Genomic DNA, 10,619 nt, shown 5'->3' with positions numbered 1-10,619 from the left:
GGTGATTATTGTGGTGTAATTAACTTATAACCAGTTAAAATAACTTGTGCAACGCCGGGCATTTCGTCTAGTTCTTTTATAAAAGGGCGTATCTTTATGCTAATTTTTGTTTTATTTTTGTTACAATTATCTACATTTTTTTTAAATCGATTTGGCAGTTGTAGCCTATTCACTCCCAAAGGTTTACGTAATAAGTAGCCTAATGCTCTATAATGATTTACGCGCAATATCAGCAACTCTACAAAACACAATAAGTTGAGCTTCTGAAGATACAACAGTTGTTTCGTTTAACAGTTAACTGAATAGCGAAAGAAAAGTACCACAGAGAAATATTTGAAACTTTATAACTACTTCGTTGCCTCCATGAATCTAAGCTGCTGCTACTTTAAGACATGGCAAAACTATGATTCCAGCTCCTTAAAAGGACGTTAATCATCATTAGGGCGATTATTGTTTGACTTGTCAAAAAAAAGTCAAACTTTGTATGTTATGTCAAAATTTGTGAAAATTACTTCCAGTCAAAATCGTTTGCAATTTAACCAAAAACTGTGGAAAGCATTTTAAAATTGTTGTTCAGTGTTTAGTTTTAAATTAGGTTTAACAAAAATAATTTTGGTAAGTTAATTTACTATGTGAATACGTTTATGTTTGTTGTTTAGCAGTTGACTTTCTTGTTTAGAAACCGTGCTTCGTCCTATCGTTCTGTCATCGTGCTACATGAAAGTACTTTGTTGCCGTGTTACTTGTTTCGCTGCTACTTGTGTGAACTGTATGAATTTAGCGTCATTACACCAGGATTTGGAAAATATCGTCATTGTACATTAGGGCAAGGTGCGTGTTTCAAAGTGACAATCGCCTTTGTGAGACTTAACCTGCAGGTCGGTAGTTCTGAGTCTACATAAAGAAGTTTCAATTATTGCAAGTTAAAATTGGTTTCAACAATACTTATAAGTCGAAAACTAAATTTTTGCTTTCGTTTGTACGAAGCGCAACTCCTGCAAGTCAGTTTACCTTTCGCTGGTTAATTTTACCCCTTTTCAATGGACAGCGCTACTAAGGAGAAGTTCTGTTCGCTTCAAACTTTATTTAAAAAAATGCCTAAACATTCTTACCGAGCGTTTGTTGGTTCGTACGACAAGTTTAGACGTTGTACAAGCAACAGTGCGAATTGTTCAAAGAAAATATAGTGATCTCGTGGAGTCCATAATTGCAAATGAATTTATGGTCGAGGAAGAAGAGGATCCGGCTACGACAATCCTGGAGCGGTGCTCGAATGAAAAGCAAGAGTTCATGTTAAGAATTGCGGAGTGAACAGCAATGGCTCACACGGACACGCTTCTATTCCGGGAAGCTTCACGAAATGCCGACAGGACTTCGCTTCTATACCTGTCCGTCCACTGCAAGCACGAGCTCCAGCGTGAAGCGCACAGAGGCCCGGATAAGGGCTGAAATGGCTTGTGCGAAGGTTAGTCAAGCCTTGGAAAGGCAGAAGGAACAAGAACAGGGACATAAGGTCCTTGATATGGATCGAAAAATGGCCTCAGATGCAGAAATTCGTGAGGCAAATCGTGAAGCTGAATTAGCGGAAATGGAAGCCCGAGGCTGGGAAGGAAATTGCGATTCCGATGTTTAGTGTCTCGTGTTTAGTGTCTCGTGCGACTGCCAAAAGCTGTCACAAAGCCGCCCGAGAGATCACCATCACCTTCACCCCCTTCGTAGAGCATAATGTTGATTCTCTGCATGGATAGTTGGCAGTCAGCTTCTCGGCCATGTAATAACCGAAATGAAGAAACCCCAACTGCGCCAGGCGAATCGCGCTACACGTTCTGTCATGATGAACGTTTCTGCCACGTCCAAAAATCATGACGTTCTATGGTGATCCAATGGAGTACTGGACGTTCATTCGTAACTTCGAAGCCCATGTTGCAACCAAGGTTATCCGAGGATTTGCTTTTTTTACCTCCTACCAGTGTTGTAATGACTTAAGTCAATGACTTGACTTAAGTGCACTTAAGTAACTGTTTTTAAATGACTTGACTTGACTTGACTTAAGTCTTTTGGGCAAAATGACTTGACTTGACTTAAGTCTTTTGGGCAAATGACTTGACTTGACTTAAGTCATTTGGACAAATGACTTGGGTTAAAATAACTTGTTTTAATTAAGCAATTATTTATAAAATTGCGTTATTTATCCCAATCTTTGCACATAAAAGAATTTGCTTCTAATATGTTGCTTTTATTCTATTTTTTACTTGAGTTGCTCATAATAATCGGAGTAATTTAACGGTTTTCATAATTTAAAGTTATATTTTTTTAACAAGGGCTGGACTTGAAGTTGACTTGCTCTAATTATGACTTGACTGGGACTTGACTTGGGCAACCGATGACTTGAACTGGGACTTGACTTGTTATTTATGCAAAAAGACTTAACTTGGACTTAAGTTATTTTACGAATGACTTGACTGGGACTAAAGTCGTTTCAAAATGACTTGTTTACAACACTGCCTCCTACAGACCTACAGGATAGTGATGGCAAAGTTCGACTTAAGATCTATCACTTGACCAAGAGACCTGGTGTGGGCTACCGCCAGGCACGTCAAAAGCTATTTTAGGAATAAGACTCATATAATCGCCAACCCGTGCGAACAGCATCTGAAGAAGTTTTCTCGGCTTAAGGGAGATCATCCCGAAAGGTGGATGCAGTTCGCAGACCTGCTGGAAAAGTGCCTTACTACGTTAGAGGACATCAGGCAATATGACGGTCTAACCACCTTGGATTCCATGATGCAGCTCATAATAGATTAGTGGAAGTGTTACATAAAACAAATCTCGAGGCTGGATTTGCCGACTTCGTGCATTTCGTATCGGAGCATGCTGAGGTGGAAAATTGCAAAGTGCCCAATATTTTCAACAAAAAAGTGCCCAAATTGGATAGGCGGGAGACCTTTTTTTTTCAGTCTGTTAATATCCGCGAAGTTGCCAATTTACTAAGTCCTTAATAATAATTAGTTCGGTAGTTATATAATCTGTAATTATAAATATAATCTGTAATTATTTTTTGCTAGCTTTGTCGAACGGATGCATTCGTTGCAATGGAGAGGAGCAATATGCGCGGGGGAGCACGAGAGGCGTCGCAATAATCTTAATTAGTTTTCCCAGACCTAAAAATGAGTCTCTTTATTTGGAGAATTGCGCTCGCTTGAGACGTGATTTCGCTTGGACTTAGTCAAGCGTAGCGCGATGTAACCGCCTAATGCTCGAGGTAATTATCGCGCGTGGTGCAGCGGTTTTAGCAGTAGTATTTTTAACTTTTAAACGGGTTACGCATTTTTTTGAAGTGATAACTTTGATTAGAAACAAATTTGGCCTTCACGTATTTCCTGCTCATATTGACATAAATTTAACCTACTCCTTTAGTTGACACAACACGCAACTTTGCTTTTTCGGGGTACATTGTAATTTGCATTGTAAAAAAAAAAGTTTAAAGCTATTACGACGCCAGGTTTTTATATAAAGCAAGTACTTTCCTATAACACAAAACATACAGTGCAAAACACAGATACCTTGAACTAAAAATATCTTCAAATTAGGAATAAAATAAAGTTGTAAAACGAAAGATTTGCGCGTATCGCAAAAAAATTCCAGTTACTGAGAACCATGGCCTGGTGTGTAACCTCTATGCAAAACTTAAATTCCAGTCAACTGCACTACCTTGTTTAGACAAAGTAAGCCCAAATCCGTCGTAAAAGATTTAAATATGAGTTAAGTGAGCCTATTAGAGACACGGAGAACTAAAATTAGTAGTTCAAAAACAAGCCAATCACAAAACCACGAACCAAATTTTACAGTTACTAAACTACCACCCGATCCGCCAGGAATTAGTGCAGTTTTAAGTAAAGGTATACGGCAATTAGGGCATCCAAAGGATGGAAAAGTCTAACTTTTAGACTTTGAAGTCTTGGGACAATGTACTAATTTGACTTAACAAATATGCTTAAGAAGATTAAATTTAATAATACCTGCCAGCCGATAGTTGCCATTTTTTTCTTAGGGTAAACATCTAGAATTACAATAAATTTAATCTAGAAACATCTAGATTTTTTATAGAGAAATCTAAAAAATAATCTAAAAAGGATTTTTGAAAATTTTCAATACATTTTGACCAAAAAATCAACATTTAAAGCTTAATGCTGTATAAAATTGCATAAAGGGTCTTGCTTGAAGCTTTATATCTAAGATTTTCTGTTTTAAAAAATATTTTACTGAACATGACCAGTTAATGAAATTTTGATTTCATACCTCATTATTTATTTTTCAATTCGCCAAAAATTTAAACTTTTTAAATTCCTAAAATATTCAACCTGGATAGCGAATCTGTCACTAATTTAGATTATATAATATTTTTTTACAATAATCTAAAAAAACATATAACATCTAGATTGCATTATCCTACATCTAGAATCCAATCAAAACATCTAAATCTAGATTAAAATAATCTAGAATGGCAACTATAGCCAGCCGAGCCCAAACGCTAACGAGCACCCTAACCCAAATAATGTGCATTGATTTAGTAATAATATAAACACTTTCGGTCCGAATACATCAATGTGTGTCGTAACAATCCTATATAACCTGGAATATAAATTTTCTTATGCCCACCCGAGTTTGGGCTTTTTTACAGCGTTTAAATAATTATTAAATTAACGCACATTATTTGAGTTAGGGAACTGGTTCTCGTTTGGGTTCGGGTGGATCAAGTATTATTAAATCTATCTCATAGTTTTTTGTAAGTTTTTAGCCAATATTTTTTATTTATATCTGCCGGAAGTTTACCTAAAGATCCAATTAGAGCAAATTGCCGCTACCTCAAGGTCTAAAAGTCAGACTCTCCTGCCTTTGGATGCCCTAATTGTCGTAGACCTTTTTAATTTTTGAACAGATCGGCTGAAACTACACATGCGTGTAATTTCAAAGTAAAACATACGAATATAGGCAGAAATCATACCAGGCGTAACATGTAACCATAAAAATTACTGCACAAATTATAAAATATTTATAGCAGAACTTGAAACGCCCTGAGAATTTGCCGGCGCTCCACATTTGGGTGTGAGCGCCTCCCCTAATTAAGAACCACTTTTTTCGCACGTATATCTCAAAGTAAACTAATTAGGACACTTTTTTGGCCGTACGTAGCTCAAATAAAACTAATTTTGGCATTTTTTTGTCCGTACGTAGCTATAGGATAAAACTAATTTGGACACCTTTTTGTCCGTACGTAATTCGAACAAAACTAATTTGTGCACTTTTTTAAACGTACGTAGCATAAATAAAACTTATTTGGGCACTTTTAGTTCCGTACGTAGCTCGAATAAAACTAATTTGGGCACTTTTTGTTCCCTACGTCGCTGGAGTAAAACTAATTTTGGCATTTTTTTGTCCGTACGTAGCTAGGATAAAACTAATTTGGACACCTTTTTGTCCGTACGTAGTTCGAACAAAACTGATTTGTGCACTTTATTACCCGTTCGTAGCATAAATTAAACTAATTTGGGCATTTTTTGTTCCGTACGTAGCTCAAATAAAACTAATTTGAGCACTTTTTTGTCCGTACGTAGCTCGGATAAAACTAATTTGGGCACTTTTCTGTCCGTTCGTACCTTAAATAAAACTGATTTGGGCACTTTTTGTTCCATACGTAGCTCGAATAAAACTAATTTGGGCACTTTTTTGTCCGTACGTAGCTCAAATAAAACTAATTTGGGCACTTTTTTGGTCGTGATACGTAGCTCAAATAAAACTATTTTGGGCACTTTTTGTTCCGAACGTCGCTCGAGTAAAACTAATTTAGGCACTTTTTTGGTCGTACGTAGCTCAAATAAAACTATTTTGGGCACTTTTTGTTCCGTACGTCGCTCGAATAAACTAATTTGGGCACTTTTTTGTCCGTACGTAGCTCGGATAAAACTAATTTGGGCACTTGTTTGGACGTACGTAGCTTAAATAAAACTAATTTGGGCACTTTTTATTCCATACGTAGCTCGAATAAAACTAATTTGGGAACTTTTTTGTCGTACGTAGCTTGAAAAAAACTAATTTAGGCCCTCTTTTGGTCGTATGTAGCTCAAATAAAACTAATTGGGGCACTTTTTGTTACGTATCTAGCTCAAATAAAACTAATTGGAGCACTTTTGTTCGGTACCTAGCTCAAAAAATACTAATTTGGGCACTTTTTTGGTCGTACAAAGCTCAAACAAAACTAATGTGGGCACTTTTTTGTGCCGTACGTAGCTCGAATAAAACTAATTTGGGCACTTTTTTGTGCCGTACGTAGCTCGAATAAAACTAATTTGGGCACTTTATGGTCCGTACGTAGCTCGAATAAAATTAATTTGGGCACTTTTTTGGTCGTACAAAGCTCAAACAAAACTAATGTGGGCACTTTTTTGTGCCGTACGTAGCTCGAATAAAACTAATTTGGGCACTTTATTGTCCATACCTAGCTTAAATAAAACTAATTTGGGCACTTTATGGTCCGTCGTAGCTCGAATAAAATTAATTTGGGCACTTTTTTGTCCATACGTATCTTAACTAAAACTGATTTGGGCATTTTTGGTCGTACGTAGCTCGAATAAAATTAATTTGGGCACTTTTTTGTCCATACGTAGCTTAAATAAAACTGATTTGGGCATACTTTTTGTTCCGTACGTAGCTCGAATAAAATTAATGTGGGCACTTTTTTGTCCATACGTAGCTTAAATAAAAGTAATTTGGGCACTTTTTTGTCCGTACGTAGCTCGGATAAAACTAATTTGGGCACTTTTCTGTCCGTTCGTACCTTAAATAAAACTGATTTGGGCACTTTTTGTTCCGTACGTAGCTCGAATAAAACTAATTTGGGCACTTTTTCGAAACTTTTGTGAACAAAATGGGGTACATTATATGCAATAATCTTTGCAAAATAGTGATAATGTGGGCTTCAGGAGACGACTGGAGGTCGAATTTAAGTAGAAAAACAACTTTTAATTTTTTTTTGCTTGCACACTTCCGTGAAAAAAAGCAAATGCGCAAAAAAAGTGCGCTTAGCGGGAACACTGCTCTACGGAAGTCGAACTTTTGGATTACGACATGAGAAGGAAGCTGTTCCGCAGACGATAAAACCCAGAACGTCAATGTACGTCGTTAACCCAGTCGAGGTCCGACAGCGACCAAGTACGTCTACTTTGCGGTTGTTTTGTGATAAACCGCAGTATCTGTCAAGGTGCTTTGCGTTTAAACGAAAAACGTACTCTGAACGTGTACAGTTTGTCAGACAGAAGAGGCTTTGCTTCAGGTGTCTTGCTCCAGATCATGTTGTAAGTAAATGCAAGGAACAAACCGCTTGCGAGGAAACTGGCTGACCAACTACCAACATACGCTGCTACACGAGCCTGTTGAAGGTGCGAGGGAAGAAGTTACTGCCGCACCTGTCGTACCAGAAAACTTGCTTCGTGTTCAATTGCCATACCCGCTAAAAGAATAGGAGGCACTGAATGTTGTTTTGATAACGTTTACCAGTATGTTGTGCCTATCCTGGTAAAATACAAAGAACGACGGGTGCAAATATTCGCCTCTCTGGATATCGGATCTACTGGGCCTTCCGGCAGCCAAAGGCTTAGGAACGCTTGAATATAAAAGGCGAAACCAAAATTATTTTACAAACACTTACTGATGAGGCAAAGGAGCGAGCACCTCGGCGTTTCGGTAAGTTTTTCGATATCCTCAGTATACAGCGGAGAAGATATAATTATCCCGAGGGTGGAGGAAATCCCAGTTCGTCCTAACCCTGTACTTTCCAATAAGGTTCTAAATGAAAATCCTCACTACGAAGTTACGAGGATTAGAGTTTCCGCATATGGAAGACGGAACGGTCACTCTTTTAATTGGCCTGGACAATCCGGATGCACTGTTCTTGAAGGAGATGCGACGTGGTCCGAAGGTTGCCACGTCGCAGTTCCGTGTAAATTTTATCACCAACCAAAAAGGATACTTGCAGGGGCAAATCGCCTGCCTGTGGGAGACTGATTTCGGAAACGAAACGGCTGTGCTCGATTTTTCCACATCGCGGGAAGACAGAAGGCATTTGTCACAATGCAAAGCCAAGTAAAATTGTTTTTGTCGCATCACCCTGTGTAACATCCGTGTAAGTCAGACAAGATCCGCGCTTTTTTATTGCTCTGCTAAGCATAAGGATACTTTCATGCACGACGAACTAATGCTGAACCCTGATCTTGTAAACAGCTTAATCGGCGTCCTAACTCAGTTTCGTAAGGAACTATTTGCCTTAGTGGCCGATATAGAATCTATGTTTCATCAGGTTCGCGTTACACCAAAGGACATGGGTACTATACAATTTCTTTTGGGGCCGGGTGGAGGTTTGAGGAAGGATCCCACCACGCACCAAATGACTGTTCACCTGTTCGGAGCTACGTCATCCCCAAACTGTGCGAGCTTTTGCTTAAACAGACAGCTGAAGATTTCGGTGACAAGTTTGATTTTCAAACGTCTGCTGTGGTAAAGATAAATTTTTACGTTGATGACTGCTTAATGTCAGTTGCATCCGTAGAGGAAGAAATCGGTTGTCGAAGCAGCTATCAGAGTTGCTGTCCCGTTGAGGATTAAACTTGACGAAATGGTTAAGCAACAACCAAGAGATTCCATCCGAAATTCCGTAAGAAAAAAAGTCTAAGGCTGTACGAAATCGAGCCTTTAATGACGACGTGAGCCATCGAGTTCTTGGAGTGCCCTGGAACCTGCAAGAAGATACATTTGGGTTTAATGTAAGTCTTCCCGTTACCCCGTCAACTCGTCGTGGAATTCTGTCGGCATTAAGCTTACTTTACGACTCACTATATAGGCTTTGCAGCATCATGTACACTCGGTGCTAAACTTGTGCTTCATAGCCTGTGTAAGAGAGGTCTTGGATGGGACGATAGCATTTCTGATTCAGAGTTGGCACAATGGAAAGAGTGGCTCTCGTGCTTACATAATATCCATGAATTGCGCGTCTCGCGTTGCGTCAAGCTATATGAAAAAAATGAAGTGAAAAGCTGGGAATTGCACTAGTTCGCAGAGGCAACTTTGGTGGCATACGGTGCCGTGGGTTACCTCAGACTAATCGATGGCGATTTTCGTGTTAACTGCGTGTTTTTTGTTGGGAAATGTCGACTCGCGCCATTAAAGACTGTGTTGATTCATCGGTTAAAATTGACAGCCGCTGTTCTCTCTGTAAACTTCTGTAATTCCATATAAAATGCGGCAGCATTTATTAACTATTTAGGTTCTCAATATTCGTGGGAATTCGAACTTAAAAATCGTCCAAAAACCTTGAATTACCAACACACAATAACACTTGAAATGACGCAGCAGCGAAGTATCGCATAAAATTAGCAAATAATTAAATTGTGTGAATTAAATATGTGATTAAGGTCGTGTTTGTAACCCGCGCGATGAAAAGGTTCGCCATCCCTGGGCCCTGGTCGTTCCTTTTGGTATGGGACATATGCCTTCGTTACGGGAGAAGATCTGGATAATTAAAGGCAGCGTTGCTGTACGCCGTGTAATTGGCAATTGTCTGTTCTGTAAGCGACGGAATGCTGCTGTTGGAGTGCAAACAATGGCAGACTTGCCCTCGGCGCAATTGCATACGTACGAGCCGGCGTGGACTATATCGGGCCCTTCCCGGTGAAACTATAGGGCGAAACATTGTCAAGCGATACGGAGCGGTGTCCACCTGTTTGACTGTTCGCGCCGTTCTCATCGAAGTCGCCCACAGCCTATCGACAGACTCGTTTATTGACGCACTTCGTGGTTTCATTGGTCGACGAGGAAGTCCTGTTCGAATTTACTCCGACAACGGAATGAATTTTGTTGGCGCGGAATGAATTTTGAGAGAACCTATCGAGTCATGAAACCTTCGATTTGGAAAATCATGACGTCTTTGATGACTCAGAAAATTATGTCCGATGAAACGCTGTCAACGCTTTTTGTCGAAGAGTCTACACTAAATTCACGTCCGCTTGATCCGGTCAGCTTCGACCCACTAGATGACGAGCCGATGACACCAAACCTTCTCTTGCTCATGAGATCGAAGTTGTCCTCGTCGCGGATGACTCACAGCCACGTTCAAGGTGGCTAATGGGCCGCGTTGCTAATACGTTTCCCGACAAAACGGGAAATGGGAGGGGGCGAGGGCCATAGTTGAGAAACCCTGACCTAGACTTTGAGCTAAAATATGCCCATAAATTAGCACAAAAACAAAACTGTAAAACGAAAGATTCACGCGTAGCGCTAAAAATCTTTGCAGGACAATATTTTTAAAATTGCAAAAAATATATTTTTCTACAACACCTAAGCACAACTTAGATCCCTGTCAACTGTACCAGATTGTTCTGACCAAAAGCAGCCAAAATCGGTTGTGAAATTAGAATTATAGTTTTAAGGGGCCTAGAAACCTGGCAGTATTAAAAGTTAAAGCTAAAAAGCTTTCAAATTGCAAAATGACGAACCATATTCCGCATTTACTAACCTACACCTAAATGATGATACAAAGCAGAGCATAAAGGCAGAATACACCTGACATA

At 39.3% G+C, this 10,619-nt stretch overlaps 1 pseudogene; it reads left to right on the top strand.

Annotated features, from left to right (window-relative positions):
• Window positions 1-1,360: 1,360 nt before the first annotated feature.
• Window positions 1,361-7,397, top strand: LOC146168379 (uncharacterized; annotated as a pseudogene).
• The last annotated feature ends 3,222 nt before the right edge of the window (window positions 7,398-10,619 follow it).

The sequence above is a fragment of the Ascidiella aspersa genome, chromosome 1 (assembly GCF_963924565.1).
Source record: "Ascidiella aspersa chromosome 1, kaAscAspe10.2, whole genome shotgun sequence".
Classification (NCBI taxonomy): domain Eukaryota; kingdom Metazoa; phylum Chordata; class Ascidiacea; order Phlebobranchia; family Ascidiidae; genus Ascidiella; species Ascidiella aspersa.
Note: the sequence above shows the minus strand (reverse complement) of the source record. Positions and strands in the feature narration are given on the sequence as shown.